This window comes from Trachypithecus francoisi, unplaced genomic scaffold (assembly GCF_009764315.1).
Source record: "Trachypithecus francoisi isolate TF-2019V2 unplaced genomic scaffold, Tfra_2.0 Lachesis_group13, whole genome shotgun sequence".
NCBI lineage: Eukaryota > Metazoa > Chordata > Mammalia > Primates > Cercopithecidae > Trachypithecus > Trachypithecus francoisi.
In genome coordinates this window covers 116,392,278-116,415,521 of record NW_022681458.1, presented here as the reverse complement: position 1 = coordinate 116,415,521, position 23,244 = coordinate 116,392,278, and the positions used below count along the sequence as shown (strand labels likewise).

At 50.8% G+C, this 23,244-nt stretch overlaps 2 long non-coding RNA genes across 4 annotated transcripts; both read left to right on the top strand.

Annotated features, from left to right (window-relative positions):
• Positions 1–49: 49 nt before the first annotated feature.
• On the top strand, positions 50–19,561 carry LOC117095280. Its single transcript, XR_004441893.1, has 3 exons — positions 50–62; positions 17,251–17,258; positions 19,432–19,561. It is a non-coding gene; the product is annotated as an uncharacterized LOC117095280 (long non-coding RNA).
• LOC117095275 lies at positions 336–8,828 on the top strand. 3 transcript variants are annotated; one of them, XR_004441886.1, is made up of 4 exons: positions 336–350; positions 2,379–2,575; positions 7,667–7,812; positions 8,190–8,828. It is a non-coding gene; the product is annotated as an uncharacterized LOC117095275 (long non-coding RNA). The 3 variants fall into 3 exon arrangements; XR_004441887.1 differs by lacking the exons at positions 336–350; positions 2,379–2,575 and adding an exon at positions 5,035–5,519 and having other exon boundaries at positions 8,190–8,827; XR_004441885.1 differs by lacking the exons at positions 336–350; positions 2,379–2,575 and adding an exon at positions 5,575–5,675 and having other exon boundaries at positions 8,190–8,827.
• Positions 19,562–23,244: the final 3,683 nt, after the last annotated feature.

Here is a 23,244-nt window from a genome sequence, read left to right as displayed (position 1 = left end):
GGTAGGATTCACAGGTGTCGGGCTCCTGGGCTGCAGCTGCTCAGTCACCTCCTGGCACTCAGGTGCATCAGTTCATTGTCCTCATGCCAGTGGTGGGGCAGCCCTAATGCACAGGTCTGAAAAATGCTCAGGTGTACCTGCAGTGTGTGAGAGGAAGGAGGCTGGCGGACGTGGGTGTGGCCACCTCACCAGGTGTGGGTGTTGAGGGAACTTCTGCCTCCTTTCAAGTGGCACAGAATGTGGTCCTGTACACAGGCGACACCAACCTGGGGCTGGAGCTGTTTGAGGCAGCTGGAGACATCTCCTTCAATGGGGCCTGGGAGCGGGAGAAAGCCGTGCCCTTCTACCAGGTGAGCTGGCCTGTGGGCTGATGTGGGTGGGCCTCAGGGGGGCCACCTGGAGGGCTGAGGCACAGGTGTGGCAGGGCAGAGGCCTCCCACCTGGAGGCAGGGCCACCCATGCACATGCTTAGTTTCCCAGTGGTCTCACCGGGAATGATACTGACAGTGCCCCTGCCCGGGACAAACGCTTGGGGCCTGGACATGACTGTGGCCCTACCCTTGCCTAGTGATCTCACCGGGAATGATATTGACCATGCCCCTGCCAGGGACAAACGCTCGGGTCTGGACATGACAGTGGCTCTACCCTTTGCACCTGATGATCTCAAGCAACCATGAGCGGGAAGTCCTGTCCCCATCTTCCAGATGAGGAAGCTGAGGCTCAGAGAGGCACAAGGACATGTCAAGGACACACAGCATGTCAGTGGGAGACCCAGGGCCAGGGCCCAGATCTGCATGCACCCCGAAATGGGGACGGCTTCTCCCTTCCTCTGAGCTCAAGGTGTGGCTCAGTTCTGAGCACAGAAAAAGGTGTTTTTAGAGCAGAGAAGAGTGCTGGCTCCCCCCAGTCAGACCCCCGGTGCACAGGTGGGAGAGGCTGGTCTGAGGCTGCCAGGTGTAGCTGGATGGGCCTCAGATGACTCTTCAGCCCCCAACTTGGGTGTCTGAACCGTGCGTTATCCCAGAGCACAGAGCTCTGTGGAGGTGCACGGGTAACTGGGGCGTGGGAAGCTCCAAGCACATGTTTGAGCTCTGAGGACGGCGCTGGGCAAGGTGGGTGCTGTGGGAAGCCTGACCCCACCTGCCTGTGTGGTAGGACCGGGTCCTGCCCCTGGCAGTGACTACGGGCAACTACAAGGTGAGCCGCAGCTGTGCATCAAGCCGGTGGCACTGCTGGCAATGCTGGGGGAGCCCCAGGAGGGTTTGGAATTTGCCCACATGGCCCTAGCACTCAGGATCACTCTGGGTAAGTCCCCTGAGCGCCCACCCTGCCAGGTCCCACACTTTGCCAGAGCCGAGCCTCCATGTCTGCAGGGCAGGAGCTGAAACAGCTGCTGGATTTTCCCGGTCTCCTGTCCAGGCAGGCAGATCTGCCCAGCTGGCTTCCCTGTCTGGCCGTGGGGCACAGCCCGAGGTCTCTCACGTAGCGCAGAGCTCCCTGCCTGGCTGAGCTCTGTTTCCTCTGTCTCTTCCCGCTGCTGATCACAAGGGCCGCCCAGTGTGCCCTCTGCCTTCCAGACATGCCAGGCATCTCGGTCCCTGTATGTGCCAGGCCGAGTGGCACATTCCCTTTGTCTTGTGCCCTTTCCACCCTCATCAACCACACAACTCGCTGGCTGATGAAATCCCAGTTCCCCTTCCAGCAGCCTGCCCCTTAAGGCCGGGCATCCCCTGGTGCTGTGCCAGGTCGTCTGTCCTCCTCCAGAGACAGGGAACCCTGGGCAGGCCGCATGCCCCAGCGCCTTGTGCCCTGGAGCCCAGTACAGAGTAGGTGTGCAGCTGTGTGGGAATGCATCGAATGCAGGCTCCACGGCACTCGCCCTGCAAAGGGGAGGACATCAGAGACAGCCTAGCTGGGTTTGCGCAACTGTGGGGGGACCTGAAGCTCAGGCATGCAGTGACTCCCCAAGGTAAGGGGCTCTGATCGTGACACACCCAGGAGGAGTCGGATGTCACGTCTGTGGGTTGCATGGAGCCGGGGTGCCCGGGAGCACCTGGACTGTATGGGTTTTGGACTCCTCTCGTTAAAACAGTGAGCAAAGGCAGGTGGCTATGTGTAGGCACAGAGCTGGGCCATCCAAGCCCGACTTTGCCAAAGCCTCACAGTAGACAGGGGCAGGCCTTATTAGTTCTGCTTTACAGATGGGAAAGTGAGTCTGGGAACCCGGAAGGGACTGGCCAGAGCTGCCCAGGTGACCACAGGTGCCTGGAGGCAAGCCAGGTGCTGCCCGGGCTCTGTATACCTGCTCCTGAGGGACCTGTGCCTGACTGTCCCAGGGAGCCACGTCCTCACACCTGCCCCTTTGGCCTCCACCCCAGGGGACCGGTTGAATGAGCGCGTGGCCTACTACCGGCTGGCCGCCCTGCACCACCGGCTGGGCCATGGCACGCTGGCGGAGCACTTCTACCTCAAGGCCCTGTAGCTCTGCAACTCGCCGCTGGAGTTCGACGAGGAGACCCTCTACTCCGTGAAGGTGTACCTGGTGCTCGGTGACATCATCGTCTACGACATGAAGGTGGGTGGGGAGGTACAGGGCTGAAGGTGGGTGGGGAGGGGCAGGGCTCTGGATGTTCCCGGCCCCCTTGGAGTGGGATCTCCACAGACCCCAGGGGTCTGGGTTCCAGCCTTCCTTAGGAATGGCCCAGTGGCTTCCCTGGAGCTCTGCACCCAGCTAGAGGAGCCGGCAAGGTTCGCAGATACAACCCAGCTCCCAAGCTGGCCAGGCCCCACCCTCAAGAACTCAGTCTCAACCAGGGAGGCTGACACATGAGCGGGCAATGGTGGCCTCTGGGTAAAGAAGGGGGATTGTAGTCAGGGGGACCCTCCTGGAGGAGGTGACACCAAACTGCGTCTTGACAGTCAAGTGTCAAGTTGCATTTAACAAAGAAAACTGGGTCGGGAGAAGGATATTTTGGAGGACGGCATCATCCTCACATTGAATCCACGTTGCAAGATCCAATCCAAATCCCGGTACCTCCTCTAGGAAGCCTGCCCAGGGTGCCAGCCTGCACTGAGCAACTCCTTCCTAGAGTGCTGAGACACTTTGAATCTTCACATCACCCAGGAAGGGTGGGGTGGGACCGGTGTCTTACCATCGGGTTCACAGACAGGGGAATCCCAGCTCACGGCAGGTGCAATGGGGCGGGGCCCCAGCCAGACAGGCTGAGACCTTGCTGGGTCAGGTCTGTCTCGAGGGGAGGTGCTGTGCTCCCTCTGCCCCCAGTCCTGCAGGGGTGGAGAGCTGGGACTGGCAGACTCAGACCTGGGGTGTCTCCACCCTCTGCCCAGCAGGCACCCGCCCCTCCTCCGCATCGCACCGGCACCGTGTCAGTGCTCCTTATGGGCTGAGGGGCCAGGGCGCTCCAGTCCAGGGACCGAGATCTTGGGGGCCTTAGAACAACAAGAGGAGCTGGGGCAGCCCTAAGACCCCGCCCCGTATCCCTCACCACAGGCCTGGGGCTGCCCGGGAGGCCCCCGCCCAGTGCTGGCAACACCTGGTGGTCAGAAGCGGTCCCTGTGGTCTCCCAAGTCCCAGCCAGACAGAGAGGTGCCAGGTGTCAGGCCCAGAGGGACGCTGCTCACCGCTCGGGGGCTCACCTGGGACCCACGGGACGGGCCTCCCAGAAGTGGCCCTTTATCTCTCTTGGTCAAGCCTGCCGCCCACTCCGCCTGTCCAGGAGGAAGGAAAGGGCCACGTAGTACCTGAGAGGCCAAAGTCCATGGTTGGGGTCGAGGGGCAGAGGCCTCCTTCACCTCCTTCTCGTGCACAGCCCTCTGGGCCTCATCGTGACGGTGCTGTCAGCCCAGGCCAGCTTCCCACAGGGAGGCCCCCTCGGAATTCCCCAAGGGCGGCTGTCTTTCCAAGGCCACACCCTCCTCCTTGTATAGGAGGCTCTGGACCTGGGGCCCAGAGGAGTAGGAGAGAAAGCTGGGCTGGATGGGGCCTGGAAGGCTGGCGGAGAGGCAGGGGTAAATGGGCATCCTTGCCGATTGCCTCTAAACTGGGGTCCCCTTTAGTCGATACGTGAGAGTGAGCCCTGGAATGGGGTGGATTAGGTGTGTCCTGGCTCAGCCTGCCACTCACTAGCTGCTGCACACACTACAGGCACATGAGGACATTACGCCGAATCTCCCAAAAGGTATACACCTATTGTGTGATATGGTTCCTAATATCCGGAGGTGCAGAGGATGGTATTCTTTGTCCTGTCGCAGGCTGTGTACACGCAACCTGTGAAATTGTTCCTAATATCCTGAACAAAAGAGACTGCTAATAATGGACACACATTGCAGGGGGGAGTAATTGGCTCTTACGATCCACATCGCAGGGGGTGAGGCACTCCCCACGATGTGGGGAGTCATAGCAACCCCCTGTCCCCCCAGGCTATTACGATCCACATCGCAGGGCAGTTCAGGACACCAGCCCTGCCCCAACCTTGACCCAGACAGTGGGTGTCATGGGACCACCTCAGGGTGGGTGGCAGCTCAGCTCGAAGGTATCCCTGCTGCCAAAGATCAACTGTTCCTGCTAGTTTGAATCTGGCCACAGGGTCTCTGTTGGTGACACAGGTGACCATGAGGCAGACACCCTGAAATCTAGCACGACAGAGCTCAACGCCCCCATGAGAGGCACCATAGCACGCAGACTTTGCAGACATACTAGTGAAGGCCACAGCAGGTCCCGAGTGACGAACAAGCTGACCAAGATCCTGGGGTCCTGCCACACAGCCCTTAAACCAGGGACTGGAAACTGTTTCCCTAAAGAGCCAAGAGTCAGTATTTTCAGCTTTCCCAACTGATCGTTGTCTCAAGGACGCAACTCTGCCATGGCTGCACCACAGCAGCCTTCTGCAGGTGGCCTGTGAAGAGATGGGCATGACTGCAGCCCCCATCAAACTTTACTTATGGACATGGAAGCTTCTCAGTGTCATGACGTGTTAGTTTTTGATTTGTTCAACCATTTGTAAATATAAAATCCATTCTTGATTCACGGACCACAAGAGCAGGTAGGGACAGACTGCCCCTGGCCGACCTCTGGAATGAGCTTAGAGAAGGAAATGACAGGCTGGGCCAGCGTAGCCTCCTCACAGCAGATTCGCTGCAGGAGGGTCCTTCTTAGCAGCCACTTCTCATCCTTCATCTTGGCTTCAGATGCAGTTCAGGTGGAGAAAGAGAGAACAGAACTGGCCTCAGCAACAAGAAGGAAGGAGATGCAGGGTCAAGTAGCCACGTGGATCCATCACACTCAACACTCACACCAAGCGGAGCACAGGCAGGACCAGCCCGGGGGCGCCAAAGTGGAGGCTCTCTGGGATGGGGGACCTCTGGCTGGGCAAGATTCTCTACCTAAAACTCATATAGAAGATCTACACGGCAGTAGTTACAGAAAACACACACTAAGAAAGAGCCCAAGATAAACACAGCACACCAAGTTTGGCCAACTGGCTGTCACAAGCCAGTAGGTAAGAAAGCCCAGGAGAGCCCAGCAGAGGAGCTGGGGGTGGGTTCCTGCCTGCAGGGGCCTGGGACACCCCATTCCCACAGACGAGGACCCATGTTTTGGGGAGGAAGCTGTCAGAGTCACCAGTGAGCTGTTCAGAGCTGGAGCCACAGAGCAGGTGAGGAGCCCTGGCCATGTTGCCGTGCGAGCTGAGAAGCTGGGGTGGGGGCACACCCCCAGGGGCGCATGCAAACAGTGGACCGTGGGCCCTCCTCCTGCCCAGAGGATGCTCAGTTCCCAAGGGTCCACCAAAGTCTGGAACCCAGGGACACACCCCCTGACCCACATGCCCAGGCCTCCTGGACCAGGCAATGTCCAGTACAGGCAGGCAGTCTGGGCTTGGGGCCAGGACAGGGGTGGATGGTCCTGCTAGGCAGGCCTCCTTCTCCCTACCAGCTGGGCTGGTTGCACTGTAGTTTTGTTCTGGCAACATATTGCTACCCACTTAGGCCACACCAGTCCCTGGCTCCCTGGCTAGGCCCAGTGCTGTCCAACGCACCTACACAGGCCCCACACACCCGATGTCCACCAGGCTCCCGTCAGCCAGGACCCATGCTCACCCCCTGAAGTATCCGTGGGAACCTGCATCCCACAGGGACCCACAGCTCAGGGCCAACCTCCATGGGGGCCTCTTGGTTGTGGTGGCAGGGGCGGGGGGGAGTTGACCTCCAGCCCTCCCATCCTGGCCACTGTGTTTTATGGGGATCATTCAGTCCTGGGAGCTTCCTGGGGATCCCAGAAGGAAGAGAACAGGGTGATCACGGCAGCCTCAGCCCCAGGCTCTGGGTCCAAGTGCAACAGTCTTCCGGTTCTGGTTTCATCTGGGCGGTAACAACAGGTCAAGTCATTCACACAAGGATTGGCTTCAATATAATGCATCAAGGGACTGTGGAGGACACAGATCAGCCTCCAGGCCAGTTACACCTGGTGACAGCCAGTGCAGGCTAGGGAGTGGAAAAGCTGACCCATGACCTCCCCACCTACCCTGCCCACCAGATGCCAGCAGCGGCCAGGGATCCCTGACTTCAGACAGAGGCAGGTAGCACAGTTGCTGCCTCCTTTAATCCCATCCCAGGGCCCACAGGGCTTGGAGAAACCTGTCAGGGGCTGAGTTGGGAGAATCAGGCAGAGAGATGCCAAGTGAAGAATGTGAGGGACTGGATATGAGGGACACTAGGGCACAGGGCCTGCTTCCCCTGGGGAAGTGGCAGGGAGACATACAGTAGCCAAGCCTCCGCAGGCACCACCCTGCTGCCAGGCACGTGTGGTGCCCATACCCACCCCAATGGCTGCAGGAAGGTTCTTCATCAACAAAAGGGGAGGACGCACCCACACCCACATAGGCATTGGTGCCCACACACATCAGAGAAGAATATTGCTGCTGTGCCCAAGGTGTGGGGAAAGGGTCAATGTCCCCTTCCTCCCCATGGTGGGTCCAAAATTACCAGCTCTTGCCAACACCCCCTCCCCCAACTCCACAAGCTGCTGACCTCCACACCAGTGCCATGCCACGTGCCAGGAATAGCTCAACGGTACATCCCAAAGGGTGCCATCCTGGAGCGGCTGTGCTGGGCAAGTGACACGTTTCCTAGTCAGAGAGGTTTTCTTTCTTTACTGCTCACTGGCCCTGTGCCTCGGTTTCCCCCACTGTGGCACAGTGAAGAAATCCCGTCTTGAAGGCTAAGAACCCAGAAATGTCACCACACCTGGTGAAATGGGGGGTGAAACTCCCTGCCTTGGACCTCTTGCTCCAGGACTGATGTCCATTGGGACATGGCCAGGCCAGCATCCTGGGGAGGGCTGCATTCCTTGCCTGGGGAACCTTGCTCCCAGTTAGGGATCACTGGGTTTGAGGCCCCTAATGGATTGGGGGAGGCATAGGGTAGAATGGAGGTAGCCCCATCATACGGGCCTGTGTAGACCTCAGAAAACAAGCATTGAGTTCAGACTCTTGTCTGAAGCTGGCCACCTGAAAGTATTTGGGCTTTGGGGTGTGATGAGCGCCCGGGGTCAGGGAACAAAGTGTTCTGGTTTGGACACACAGGAGGTTCTCTGCAGCTCTCTCAGGTACAGGGTATGTTGCTAAGTATATGCGTTTAAAAACCCTAGGAGGAGGGGGCACCCAGAAGGGGCCCTGAAGTCAAGGGCATCGTCCAACCTTTCTACCTCCCCAGCTGAAGACAGGCTGGAGGACAATTCTCCAGAGTTTCATAACAAAGAAGAGAAAAAAGAAATCAAAAAGACCTGGAGGATAGGTAAGCTACTGAGGACTGACTGGGACTACCCTGCCTAATCCTCAAAACAAGCCTTCCCTATCTGTCCTCCGGGCCAGGTGAGGAAACAGGTCACAGTAGGACATTCAGACCCTGGACAGGTAGCTGGCAGCCTGGAGTCCAGGACGTGCAAACACATTTTGACTAAGGCACATCCTGCACAGCCCTAAATCCATTAAAACTTGAGTCAATACAGCACATGCTTCTGTGAGCACAGGGTTGGGTCTAGGGTTACAGATTGGCAGCATCTCAAGGCAGAAGAATTTTTCCTAGTACAGATCAAAATGGACTTTCTTATGTCTTCTTCTTTCTCCATAGACACAATAACATTCTGATCTCTCTTTCTTTCCCCCACACAGGGAGTGTCATCACTGTAGGTCAGCCACTGTGGGACAGGCTTCAGCTTACAACCACCTTCCAAATTTCACCCTCTCATCTTGGCAGAAGCTGGCCAGGCATTGGGGCCAATGGATGGGTGGGGTCTGCAAAGGACACCGTATTCTGGTCCCCATGACGGCCTCACACAAAAGTGGTGGCCCTGCAGTTCCAGGTGCCACACACACGCCAGCCCCTGCTCGGGCCCTGATCTTTGAGGAGGGGGAGCAGCAGAACCCGGGCACTGACCCCACAGTGCCACTCACACCCACAGACGATTCTCCACAGAGGCATCAGGTCTCGGTCCTGGCCACCTCCCCCTGCAGGGCCTCAGCTGTTTCCTGGGACTCACGTGGTCCTTCCTCACATGCAGCTCTGGTAAGATGCATTGATCTGTACCCAGGGGCTCTGAGGTGACAACGGTCACGCTCATGCAGAGTGCAAGGGCAGAGGCTGGGTGCCCATTATGGGGACCCTGACTGCAGCACTCCTAGACTATCATCGGGCCTGTTGGCCCCCAGTCTTAGCTAGGGCACCAGCGGTAGGAGTGCACTGCTCTGGACTCTGCAGGAGGAGGACAACTGTCACCGCATCTTTATGTTCTCCTACTGGTGTCACTCTGTGCTTCTCATCTCCTGGTTGTAGGATTCAGGGCAGACTCTCTGAAGACCTTGTGGGAAACAGCAGAGTCCAGCAGAGAAGACAAGAAAAGCCCAGCTGCAAAGATGAAAAAATGGCAGGTGTGACATGGGTCCCCCATTCTGATTCTGTATTTAGATGAGGTCTTCCGGAACACCTGCTCTCATTGGATAAAACTTCAAATATATATATATATACATACATATATATGTTTTTTTTTTTTTTTGAGACAAAATCTCAGTCTGTTGCCCACGCTGGAGTGCAGTGGCGTGATCGCGGCTCACTGCGACCTCCACCTGCCAGGTCCTGGTTCAAGCAATTCTCCTGCCTCAGCCTCCTGAATAGGTGAGATCACAGACATGCACCCCCATTCCGAGCTAATCTTTTGTACTTTTAGTAGAGACGGAGTTTCACCAAGTTGGCAAAGTAGGTCTTGAAGCCCTGGCCTCGGGTGATTCACCCACCTTGCCCTCCTAAAGTGCTAAGATTACAGGCATGAGCCACCTTACCCGGCCCATTGTGGCAGCTTAATCACAGAGGAAAAGAAGGCCTGGACCCAGCATGAAGATGGTGGAAAGGGGTAAGAGTAGCTCTCTACATACGGTGTTGCCAGCTTCCAATTTTCAACATAAGGGACACTAAATAGCTTTCCCAACAAAAACAACTGAGATGTTGGGTAAAACCTATAAAAATGCATCTTTGTAAGTGCATTACTGAGCTGGCATTGAAGGATGGAATCCACAGCAGTCAATAAAGAATTGGCAGGAACCAAAGTGGAATTTTTTTTCTGTTTGGACAGTTGCACAGAGGAGGGGGCATCAGAAACAAAACCGGATGTCTCTCCAAAATGAGGTCAGAAATCTGACATCTTAGACTTCAAATAAAAGCCCACCTCAGAGCAGGAGCAGCAAGGAGAGCACCTGTCCCTGCATTGGTGCTGGGTGGAGGGAAAACCACTGACCCTGAGAACCGATGAGAAACAGTCCTCCAGGAGTTCATGCTGGAAGGCCTGGAGAGCATGGGTCAAATCGACGTGGCACCGGGCGGCTGCTAACTTCACTCTACCCCATGTGAGTGAATATCTTTGCTGAAACAATGCAATCCTGTCCTCAAAATATCTCCGCACATAAAATTCCAAGGAAGATAAGTCCACGTGCAAAAAGTTACAAAACATAAGTAAACATAGTACTGTGGATACATCCAATAATTCAAGAAACAAATTCAGCAGAGCCACAAAAATCCCAAAGTTGGAAAAGATCAACTACTGGCAAAGTATCTACTGCTGTCGCTCCTGTTAAGAAACGGTAATTTGGCCGGGTGTGGTGGCTCACGCCTGTAATCCCAGCACCTTGGGAGGCTGAGAGGGCTGGATGACGAGGTCAGGAGATCGAGACCATCCTGGCTAACATGATGAAACCCCATCTCTACTAAAAATCCAAAAAAATGAGCCGGGCGTGGTGGTGGGTACCTGTAGTCCCGGCTACTTGGGATGCTGAGGCAGGAGAATGGCATGAACCTGTGAGGCGGAGCTTGCAGTGAGCCGAGATGAAGCCACTGCACTCCAGCCTGGGCGACAGAACAAGACTCCGTCTCAAAAAAAAAAAAGAAAAGAAAAGAAACTGTGCTTCATAAAAAGCTAGGCACGCCCCTCTGTGGCCTCACACTTGCCTTCTCAGGCATGTCTGCCCCAGAAATGCCCTTGCACTATCTTCTCCAAGAGACACATACGGGGCAAGAATATTTAGGCGGTGATTGTAGAAATAGAAACCACTTGAAAGCCATCCAAATACACCTGTATCAAAGAAAAAGACTGCCATAGTCACATTGTGGAATATGATACAGCTGTGAAAATGAACTGCGGTTAGAAGCATCAACAATGAAAAATTACAGTGAACAAAGGAAATTGCTGAAAAATACGCTGCTACTCCATATATAGTTCACAAACCATTATATATGTCACTGCTTAATAATATACACAGAAATGATAAACCTTATGAAAAGCAAGACAAACATTAACACGTTAGTCCTATGTCTGGGTGAAGAAGGGAGATCCAGATGATCAAGGAGGGGCATATTGTAGTTTTTCAAAACACTCGATGCGAATGGATAATGACATCAGTGCAATTATTAATCTATCGGATTATGCATTCAGTTTTGTTTATTTTTTTTGTTTTTGAAGTGGAGTTTTGCTCAGGTAGCCCAGGCTAGAGTGTAACGGCACGATCTCGGCTCACTGCAACTTCTGTCTCCTGGGTTCAAACAACTCTCCCACCTCAGCCTCCTGAGTGGCTAGGATCACAGGTACCTGTCATGATGTTCAGTTCACTTTTTGTATTTTTGTAGTAGAGACGGGTTTCACCACATTGGCCAGGCTGGTCTTGTACACCTGACCTGAAATGATCCACCCGCCTCAGCCTCCGAAAATGCTGGGATTACAGGCATGGGCCACCGTGCCCACCCAAATTTTATAGACACTTATGTGTCATATATTTCATAATTAAATATAAAAAATAAAATATTTACTGTAGTTTGTAAATGAAAGAGTAATAAAGAATGTTGCGGCCGGGCGCGGTGGCTCAAGCCTGTAATCCCAGCACTTTGGGAGGCCGAGACGGGCGGATCACGAGGTCAGGAGATCGAGACCATCCTGGCTAACACGGTGAAACCCCGTCTCTACTAAAATATACAAAAAATTAGCCGGGCGAGATGGCGGGCGCCTGTAGTCCCAGCTACTCGGGAGGCTGAGGCGAGAGATGGCGTAAACCGGGAGGCGGAGCTTGCAGTGAGCTGAGATCGGCCACGGCACTCCAGCCTGGGCGACAGAGCGAGACTCCGTCTCAAAAAAAAAAAAAAAAAAAAAAAAAAAGAATGTTGCAAACTTTTAACATCAAACCTGTTGTATAGCTCATAGTGACCCTCGTATTAAGCTGTGGTAAGTTCTAAGTTGTGTTTCATTGTCATTTTCTAAAAACTAGGTGAACAGATGAAAAGCAGAATTCAGTTTTAAAACAAGATATTAAGATAATGTGGCCGGGCGCGGTGGCTCAAGCCTGTAATCCCAGCACTTTGGGAGGCCGAGACGGGCGGATCACGAGGTCAGGAGATCGAGCCCATCCTGGCTAACATGGTGAAACCCCGTCTCTAGTAAAAAATACAAAAAACCAGCCAGGCGAAGTGGCAGGCGTCTGTAGTCCCAGCTACTGGGGAGGCTGAGGCAGGAGAATGGCGGGAACCCGGGAGGCGGAGCTTGCGGTGAGCTGAGATCCGGCCACTACACTACAGCCTGGGCTGCAGAGCGAGACTCTGTCTCAAAATAATAATAATAATAATAATAATAATGTTACTGGTTGAAGGTGTCGCAGTTCTTGATGCCTTGAACCAAGAATTGGACACACCACAAAAATGGAGCAAGGAAAGAATGAAGCAGCAAAGCAGAGATTGACGCAAAATGAAAGCACCCTCCACAAGGTGGGAGCACCTGAGCACAGGGAGCCTGTTACTGAAGTTTCTGGGGTTCAGATCCCCTCTAGAGCTTTCCATTGGTTACCTGGTGTGCACCCTATGTAAATGAAGAGGATGAAGTCAAATGACAAAGTCATGGACTCGGTGGACGCCCTGTGGAAATGGAGAGGATATTTCCTGTCATAGCCCAAGAGTTTCCATTTGATTTAGTTCTCCAAAGTCAGGGTGACTCGGCCTTATGTTCCTGCCTCCAGACCCCTTTCTCCTGCCTCCGTGGAATGAATGGCAGGACATGGAACAGTGTTTTGTCCAAATGACATGTCCCAGGACACTGGCAGCTGAGGACAAGAGGGAACCAGTTGGTGCCACTGAGGAGCGCTCACCCTTGTCTCCACACCACACAGAACAAAGTGAGTGTCCTTGTCTTGAACCCTCTGAGGTGAGTATCTCGCCTCAGGGCTTTCCTGTAACCCCTTTTTGGAGAGGTTCCTTCTCTCTCCTTCTGCAGCCACAAGACAGCAGGCATAGCCCCTCTCACGCTGAAGTTCTTCTAAAAAATACAAAGAGAATAAAATAATAGAATTAATGTAATGAAAAATAATGAAAATGAAACTATTTTTTACAGAAACAGTTCTGGACTTTCATGTATTGGTGGCATTAAAAGCAGAAAATGGGCCTATAGGCCTGGCAGGGTGGCTCACGCCTGTAAACCCAGCGCTTTGGGAGGCTGAGGCAGGCGGATCGTGAGGTCAGGAGATCGAGACCATCCTGGCTAACACGGTGAAACCCCGTCTCTACTAAAAATACAAAAAATTAGCCAGGCATGGTGGCGGGCCCCTGTAGTCCCAGCTACTCGGGAGGCTGAGGCAGGATGATGGCATAAACCCGGGAGGTGGAGCTTGCAGTGAGCCGAGATCGCATCACTGCCCTCCAGCCTGGGCAACACAAAGAAAAAGAAAAAAGAAAATGGGCATATTCAGCTCAATTTAATGACAAAAAACTAAGAAAAGAAGAAAAAGATTCTGCTAATAATGGTGACATGAGTTGTTCATATTGTCATTTTCTCTGGGACCTAATATTAGGGAGGAGGTGGGACCACCTGCCACCAGGCTCCAGGTGATTTTCAGGCTGTTCCCCCAAATGACTGCAGCCTCTTCCCTGCTGGTCCCTTGATCTTGCTGCTGTGCCGGGCGTCCTGTGTGGCAGGAGGCACCTCGGCAGCTTCCAGTGGGATAGGCCTGCAGCATTCTGAGCCTGAATGCCGTGATCACTAGGAAGTGAGGAGACACAAGCAGGAAGGGTTCAGGGATGGAGCGGCCGCTTCTAAGGATCAGTCTCAGGCCCGAGCTGGGAAGAATCCCTTTCAGGACAATGGCTCCAGGCTGAGGTCAACGCTGTTTCTGTGCGTATGATGACTGACCTGCATCCACAGGGAAGCGCATTCGGGCTCCTTTTTCCCAGGCGATGTGGGAACACCTTGAAAGGGCCCTGGTGGATTTCAATTCCAGCCTTCCAGAAGCCACTCCAAATGGAAATTGAGCTAAGGGATGTAGCTGGAGTAAGTAAACAACTTTAGATCCCGAACAACAATTTTCACATACAATAGAGTTTGCAGGGAAGAATAAAGCCTCAGGAGCCCAATTCTCAGCCAAAAAGAAAAAAAAAACATTAAGCTGGAAGGTGAATCATGCAAGAAACTGCCTTTCCTTTTGTTCCTAAGCAGATAGCTACAGATAAAGGGTTACATATCTCCACAGGAAGCTGGTCTATGTTCACCTTATCTTATGTAAAGGACTGATTTACCACATGTGAGATGAAGACATAACTGATGATTCCCCATCTGCTCTCTCGCAACCTGAGGAAGACCACAGGCTCCCTCTCTTCCCTCCAGCCCGCCCTTCCCCTCCAGCCCGCCCTTCCTCTCCAGCCCGCCCTCCCTCCCCGCCCTCCCTCCCAGCCAGCCCTTCCCTCCAGCCCGCCCCCTCCCCAGCCCACCCTTCCCTCCAGCCACATTTCCCATCCAGCCCACCTTCCTCCAGCCCACGCTTCCTCCAGCCTACCCTTCTCCTCCAGCCCACCGTTCCTTCAGCCCACCTTCCCTCCAGTCACGCTTCCCTCCAGTCCACCCTCCCCTCCAGTCCACCCTTTCCTCCAGCCACCCTTCCTCAGCCCACCCTCCTTTCAGCCCACCCTTCCCTTTCACTACTGAAGCCCTCAAAATCATCTTGGGAGGAAGGCACAGACCACAGACTGTTTCTGTGATTCCGTGTTTTTTTCTTCCAAGCATGGCCTTAACCTTGGCAGAATTAACTTTACATGGATTGAGATCAGTCTCAGGTATCTTTTGGTTTACACTCGCATGCCTCAGCCATCGCACTGCTTTGGCTTTGTCCTCTTGTACCAAAGGAGGAGGGTGGATTCCAAGATCCTAAAACCCTTCAGCTCTCCATAGGTTCTGGGGGGACACAATTACCTAAGAGGTTAGAGAGAGCATCATAAAATATAAGTAGATGGTGTGTGGCAGTTAAGGTTAAGTTTGGCTGCATAAAACAGAAGACACAAGCTAACAGAGGCTCAGACATATAAAGGTCTGTCTTTTCACATGAAAGGAATCTGAAGGCAGGCAATCCTCCCCTGGGCACTGGATCTGTGATCTTATCAGAGAGTCCAGCTTCTCCTATCATTCCCTCAGGCACTTTGACTGAAGGTGGTTGTATCTTCTAGATCACCTCATGCCCAAAGAGAGTAGCTTTGTTCCTGCAATCACAGCTGCATTCAAAGCAGCAGGAAAAAGAAAAAAAAAAAAGCCATACTCAGTAGTTTGGCTCCTTTTAAGGAGTCCTTTGGACGTCTGCTGCTCAACAATTCTACTTATATCACATGGGCCAGAGTGGACCCACATGGCCACATGGGTGCACAAAGACAGCTGGGAATGAAGAATTAGTGCGGAGCCTTATTCAGAAGAGGAGGAGGAGATAGATGTGAACCGACTGTTTCTGTCACATGGCGTTTTAGTTGAGCTTGGAAGGATGAGTGGGTTATTCACAGACAGGCTTGGAGAGAGACAAGCAAGGATCGTGTGTGGAAGAACCACGCCGGGAATTCGCAAATAAAAAGGGTCCCCCCTCACTGCAGAGTTTTCTCGCTAAAAATCAAGGGCTTCTGAATTATTTCCATACTCTTTCTTTTGAATTTAGAAGATTTACAATTCAACTATATATAATGATAAGACATCACTTCCTGGGGATTGTTTAAAAACAAGTCTGTTTGGGTTTGGAAAGAGAACCTAAGACCACGTGGAGGGAGGGAGTTTCAAGGTTCCTGGAACACAATGCTGGAAGGAATCGGGCAAAATATTCCGTGGACTTCAGACCGCTCTCTGGGCTGTTGTGAAGTCTAAAACGCTGTGATGCTCCCCAGGAATGGCTATGTTCTGAAAGCTTTTCCAAGAAAGTGTCTTGAGCTGGGCTACATTGTTAGCTCTCTGGTTCACAGAAAGAGCCTTTCAGTCCAGAGGGCACTTAGATAAGACAGACTACATGACACTTGAGGTTTCCTCCGGTTTTCTTCGAGAGGTCTCTGAGGCATCAGAAGCAAAGGTCAACGTCAGGCCTCTGAACCCAAACCAAACCATCGCATCCCCTGTGACTTGCACATATATGTATGCCCAGATGGCCTGAAGTAACTGAAGAATCACAAAAGAAGTGTAAATGCCGTGCCACCCTTAACTGATGACCTTCCACCCCAAAAGAAGTGAAAATGGCCGGTCCTTGCCTTAAGGAATGATAGTATCTTGTGAAATTCCTTTTCCTGGCTCATCGTGGCTCAAAAATTCCCCCACTGAGCACCTTGTGACCCCCACTCCTACCCGCCAGAGAACAACCCCCCTTTGACTATAATTTTCCTTTACCCAAATCCGATAAAACGGCCCCACCCTTATCTCCCGTCGATGACTCTCTTTCCAGACTCAGTCCGCCTGCACCCAGGTGATTAAAAAGCTTTATTGCTCACACAAAGCCTGTTTGGTGGTCTCTGCACACGGACGCACATGACAGTCAATAACTCAGTGTAACAGAAATTTTAAAATGAATCAAATATTTGGATGGAAAGAGAAACCGTCAAAATTATGCCTACTATTTAGCATTCTATCTTCCACAAAGCAAAACAACCTATAAACTTCTCATTGCAACTGTGAGGGAAGAGGATCCTAAAACATTTTTCTTCGCCTGTTTTCTGCTTCTCTTAACAGAGTGCCTGAGACTGGGTAATTTACAAAAACAGAGATTCACTTCTCACAGTCCTGGAAGTGGGAACTACAAGGTTAAGGGTGTTGGGCATCTGGCAAGGACCTTTGTGCTGTGTCATCCCACAGGAAGGTGGAAGGGTAAGAGCATGAAGGAGTAAGAGGGGTCAAACTCACCTTTGTAACAGACCAACCCTTGTGATAAGGAACCCACTCCCCCAATAACAACATTAGTCCACTCACGAGGTTGAAACGCTCATGACCTGATCACCCCTTAAAGATCCCTCCCCTCAGCACTACTGCATGGGGGATTCAGTTTCCAACAGTTGAAATTTGGGGGACACTTTCAAACCATAGTAAGAAAGAAATGACAAAAATAAATTACTTATACAGTGTTTATCACTAATAATAAGGTATGCACAAAACATCATGTAGAGTCTATATTCACTATAATATGTGCTCTATTTTCATTTGAATTCATGCAAAGAGATAAAAAACAAAGATTTTCGAGAGAAGTGTTAAGAAACAGCACCATAACCGTTAGTAAAACTGAGTAACTGGTGGAAGTCATTGTTTTAAAAACCTTTTTTATTGGCTGGTTGTTTGGAAGTCAGTGGTGACATTTCAAGGAGGAGTTGTCATTGGGAAGGCAGATTTCAGGAGGTTTTAGTAAGAGTGCGTGAGGAAGTTGAGGAAGGAAGGAGGACAGGTGACTTAGAAAGATTCCTGGTGGCGACTGGAAGTGCAGAAATAGAACGGTGACTTCAGGGAGAAGCAATTCAAGGAATGTTGTGCTTTTGCTTCTCTCTTTCCGTCCCTCTCCCCATCTCTTTCCATCTCTCTCTGCCTCTCACTTTGTCTGTCTCTGTTTCTCCCTCTCAGTGTCTCTCTCCTGGTTGCTCTCTCTCTCTCTGTCTCTTTTTAGGACTCTGTGTGTGTCTCTGTTTCTCTCTTCCTCTCATCTCTTTCTCCATCTTTCTATGTCTCTGTGTCTCTGCTTCTCTGACTTTTTTTCTCTTTCTCTCTCTGTCCCTCTCACTCTCCCTCTTTCTTTCTCTGTGTGTGTGTGTGTGTGTGTGTGTGTGTGGTGTGTATCTCACTCTCTTGGTTTCTCACTCTCACTCTCCATCTCGCGGCTCTCTTTGGTTTCACTATGCAAGCTGACTCTCCCCACCTGATGATCCAGTGGGATTAGCAGGAACCGGGTGGACTACCCCCACCACCTGCATCCTGTGCCCATCCATGAACTGGGGCAGAGGAGAGGACTGATCTCGCTACTTGGCCTGACTGGACGTGCTGACCCTCAGGATCACAGGCAGTGGAAGGGCAGCTCCTGGAAGGTCAGAGTGGGTCCTGTGATGGAGGATAGAAGTGACAAGTACGTTGAGCAAAAAATGATCAGCACTTGGTCTATGGCAGCAGGAGCTCAGAAGTGAGGAATCCTAGGGCCCTAAATGAGTGGCCCATCGTGGCAAAAACTTTTTTAAACAAAAAAATAGCCCCTAAAGAGTGTTCCAATGACCATCTCTTAAGCAATACAATTGACCCATGAACAATGCAGAGATTAAGGGCACCAACCCGACACACAGTTGAAATTCGGACAATAACTTTTGACTAGCCAAAAGGAACTTACTAATCGCCTATTCTTGGGTGGAATCCTCAGTGATCACGCAGATAGTCAGTTAACACACATTTTGTGTGTTATATGTATTGTATAGTGTATTCTTACGTAAAGTAAGCTAGAGGAAAGCAATCATAACAAAAATGTGTTTACTATTCATAAAGTGGCTCATCATAGAGGTTCTTCTCATTTTTGCATTGAGTAGGCTGAGGAGGAAGAGGTGGGAGGAGAGGAGGAGGGGTTGGTCTTGCTGTCTAAGTGGTGGCAGAAGTGAAAGAAAATCCATGTGTAAGTAAGTGACCCACGCGGTTTAAACCCTGTTGTTCAAGGGTCAACTGTTTGAACAGGGAAGTTTTGAAGTGATCTCTTTTTTTTTTTTTCTTGAGACAGAGTCTCACTCTGTTGCGTAGGCTGGAGTGCAGTGGATCCATCTTGGCTCACTGAAATGGAAGTGACCTCTTTTCAAATAAGGCATGGCAGGGAAAGGGGGAGGAAAATGACAAGAGTCTGCCCCACAAACTCAGGACCAAGATCCCCAATTTCTTCCCCTGGTGAATGTGTCTCTCATTCCCTAGACCACAAAGTCTGTTTGGGTTCAAAGACCACCTAGGCTCTGGGCTTGGCCTTCCAAGAGAAGAGGGTATCTGGGCCCTCCCAAGAATGCAGAGCTGTCCACCCCTGGATGAGTGACCGCAGCTCTGACCCTGTCCCTGGTCTAGGCTTCACTCCTCCTCCTGTAGGTGGACGCAGCTGTAGGCTCAGGAGTTCTCTAAACCAGTCAACAGGTGGTTGTGGGTGGGTGTTCTTGCAGGCAGAGGAAGAGGTCTGTGGCTTACATCAGAATCTCAAAGTGGACACCCAAAGAAGGTAAAAGCTCCTGCGAGATGCTGGCGTATACAACTAACAAGATAACTCTCTGAGGTCGGGCGCGGTGGCTCACACCTGTAATCCCAGCACTTTAGGAGGCCGAGACGGGTGGATCACAAGGTCAGGAAATCGAGACTATCTTGGTTCACACGGTGAAACCCCGTCTCTACTAAAAATACAAAAATTAGCCGGGTGCTGGGTCGGGCGCCTGTAGTCCCAGCTACACGGGAGGCTGAGGCAGGAGAATGACATGAACCCGGGAGGCGGAGCTTGCAGTGAGTGGAGATCGCAGCATTGCACTCCAGCCTGGGAGACAGAATGAGACTCCATCTACAAAAAAAAAAAAGAAAGAAAAGAAAATAAAAACGCTCTGCGTGTGGATCCGGGCACACAGGAAGAGCATTCTTGTTGATGGCGGTGGTTTCAAATATTTCAGTGAGTTTCCCCTTGAATACCTCAGTCGGGAGCCACTTCAGTCCAGCCTGGGCAGCAAGGGAGCTTCAAGGGCTGGTAGTTATGAATTCAAGCTTGTACACAGCGACAGGTCACAGGCTGTGGAAGATACCTGTTAATCGATATTCAGAGGTAACATTCCATCACTGAAGCATAGGGCATATCTGACCTCATCTGACATGGCTAAAATCATGATTGTCTTTCTAACTGGGAAATTTGGGTAACTTATTTGCCAGTAAAGAACTATCTCTCTCCGCTTATTTTCTGACATAACGCTAGTCATTAGGGAAATGTTCCGATGACGTTCGTGAAAGAACAAACCAATGTCTTCGCTGTAACCACCTGTTTCACACAGATGACTCTCGGTGTTTCCATGTGACACTAAAAGTATCAGCAGTGCCAGGAAGTCTCTTTAACCATCGTTCTCCAACGTGCTCAGGAGATGAAGTCATTCTGTGAAGTGGACTTCAGTTGACACCACTGAGAAAATGTCCTAGAGAAAGTAAAACTTGTAATGGCCTCATACTTTACAGAAATAATGCAACTTTCTTCTTTCATTTCTTTCCAGTTTTTAGATACTAATTTTAATTGGTTCAGGGCAACTTGTTTCCGCATCAAAGTCTTGGGAAGCTTCCACCTGTTTTATTTAATTTAATTTAATTATTTATTTAGTTAGTTACTTACTTATTTAGAAATAGAGTCTCACTGTGTCACCCAGGCCAAAATGTAGTGGTATGATCACAGCTCACTGCAGTCTCAACCTTTTAGGGTCGAACCAATCCTCAGGCTTCCCACCTGAGTAGCTGGGACTACAGGTGCCATGTCCTGCTAATGTTTTCTTTTATTTTTTTATTTTTTGTAGAGACAGGATCTCGTTATGTGGCCAAAGCCGGTCTCAAACTCCTGATCTCAAGCAATCCTTATGTCAGCCTCCTTAAGCGCTGAGATTATAGACATGAGCCACGGCACACAGCTGATTTATTTATTTATTTTCTCAGAACTCTATGAAACGTGATTCTTAATACATAAAGAAGGAGAAGCCAGACAAAGGTGGAAGTAGTTACACACAATGGGAGTGTCATTTGGCACTTAGACAAGAGAGGAGGATTATAAAAATAAAAGATCCACATGTCGCAATTGACTGTGGGCTTGGATATGGACTCCAGCACTTTTTATTTTTATTTTCTTAGGGGACAGTCTCTCACTCTCTTACTCAAGCTGGAGTGCAATGAGATAATCGTAACTCAGTGTAATCTCAAACTCCTGAGTTCAAGTGATCCCTCTGCCTCAGCCTCCCAAGTAGTTGGGACTACAGATGTGCCATCGCTCCGGGCTAATTTTTCTTTTTTTTTGAATTTTGTAGAGACGAGGTCTCCCTGTGTTGCTCAGGCTAGTCTCAAACATGTGACCTCAAGCACTCTTTCCACCTTAGCCTTCAAAGTGCTGGGATTATAGGTGTGAGCCACTGTACTCGGCCGAGAAATCAACTCCACCTGTTTTCTATATAAAGCTTAGCATCTAGATACAAAGCAAAATAATTTTGAAAGATCAAGGAATCTGAAGGGAAGCTGGTGGGAGGGGAATGGGCTGAAGGCAGTGCTTTCTGGTCTACGATTTTGCTTATTCTTGGACTTTCCAAAGTCCCAAAAGAAGCAGAAGGCAAGTGGGAACAGAGGAAGAGGCAGGAGGAAAGGAGGAGGGCTGCGCCTCTGAGGTTGCAGATTAGCCCAAGGCGGCTCAGTGGCTGGAAGGAAGGGAGGAACCCCCAAGGCGAAGGTGGAGTCAGAGTCCTGGTCCAGCAGAGACTGCAGGGGAGGAGGGTGCCGGGAGCCAAAGACCTTCCTGCTAGCACTGCAACCTCTTCAACTGCTTAGGCTTTTATCCAAATTTGATATGTCCGCATTTTGTAGACCTCCAAACCAAGTCACTCAGGGTAACCCAAGCAGGAAGGGGAGGATGATAGGAGAAGCTGCCCCATCTGATGATGCCCTTCTGGCTTTTATCCATTCCTGGGAATGACTCTTTCTCCAACTCGGGGGATGCCCCTTTGTGAGAAAACAGTGGCGTGGACCAGCAGTGGAGAATTCCAAGTCCAAAAAACGATTGGCCTTTTAAAGGAAAGAAAGAAATCATCCTGCATATATGAAATATTGAGAAAAAAGGTTCTTACCAATAATTCTCAAGAGACCACTCTGGTGAGATTGGGTTTCTTTGGGGATGTGTGGAGCAGGGTATATGTACCGAGTGGGCACATCCCACCCTTCAGACTCCTCCTTCAGCTCCTGTCTACTGTAGCAGTCAGAGGGCAGCTCCGGTCCTCATCTCCTCTGAGCGACCTACTCACTCATTCACTCACTTATTCATTCACTAGTTAACTCATTCACTCACTCACTCATTCACTCACTCAGTCGTTTACTCATTCACTCACCCTTTTACTCACTCACTCATTCACTTACTCATTCACTCACCCATTCACTCACTCACCCATTGACTCGCTCATTCACTAAGCCATTCACTCTCTCATTCACTCAGCCATTCACTCACTCATTCATTCCCTCATTCACTCGCTCAGCCATTCACTAACTCACTCTTTCACTCACTCACCCATTCACTCATTCACTCACTTATTCACTCACTCACTCATTTCCTCATTAATTCACTCATTCACTCATTCACTCACTCATTCACCTCGTCACTCATTCACTCACTCACTCACTCATTCACTCACCCTTTACTCACACACTCACTCATTTATTGACTCATTCACTCACTCATTCGTTCATTCACTCACTCACTTCTTCACTCACTCATTCACTTGTTCGCTCACTGACTCATTCACTCACTCTTTCCCTCACCCATTCACTCACTCACCCACTCATTTGTTCACTCACTCATTCACCCACTCATCCATTCACTAAGTCATTCATTCACTCACTCATTCATTCACTCGCTCACTCATCACTCATTTATTCCCTCGGTCACTCACTCATTCACTCATTCACTCACTCAGTCACTCACTCAGTCGTTTACTCATTCACTCACCCTTTTACTCACTCACTCATTCACTTACTCATTCACTCACCCATTCAGTCACTCACCCATTGACTCACTCACCCATTCACTCGCTCATTCACTAAACCATTCACTCACTCAATCACTCACTCATTCACTAAGCCATTCACTCTCTAATTCACTCACCCATTCACTCACTCATTCATTCCCTCATTCACTCACTCAGCCATTCACTAACTCACTCTTTCACTCACTCACCCATTCACTCATTCACTCATTTATTCACTCACTCATTTCCTTATTAATTCACTCATTCACTCACTCAATCATTCACTCACTCATTCACCTCTTCACTCATTCACTCACTCACTCACTCATTCACTCACCCTTTACTCACACACTCACTCATTTATTGACTCATTCACTCACTCATTCGTTCATTCACTCACTTCTTCACTCACTCATTCACTTGTTCGCTCATTGACTCATTCACTCACTCTTTCCCTCACCCATTCACTCACTCATTCACTCATTTGTTCACTCACTCATTCACCCACTCATCCATTCACTAAGTCATTCATTCACTCACTCATTCATTCCCTCACTCACTCATCACTCATTTATTCCTTCGGTCACTCACTCAATCACTCATTCACTCACTCACTTATTCACCCACTCATTCACTAAGTCACTCATTCATTCACTTACTCACTTATTCATTCACCCATTCACTCACTCACTC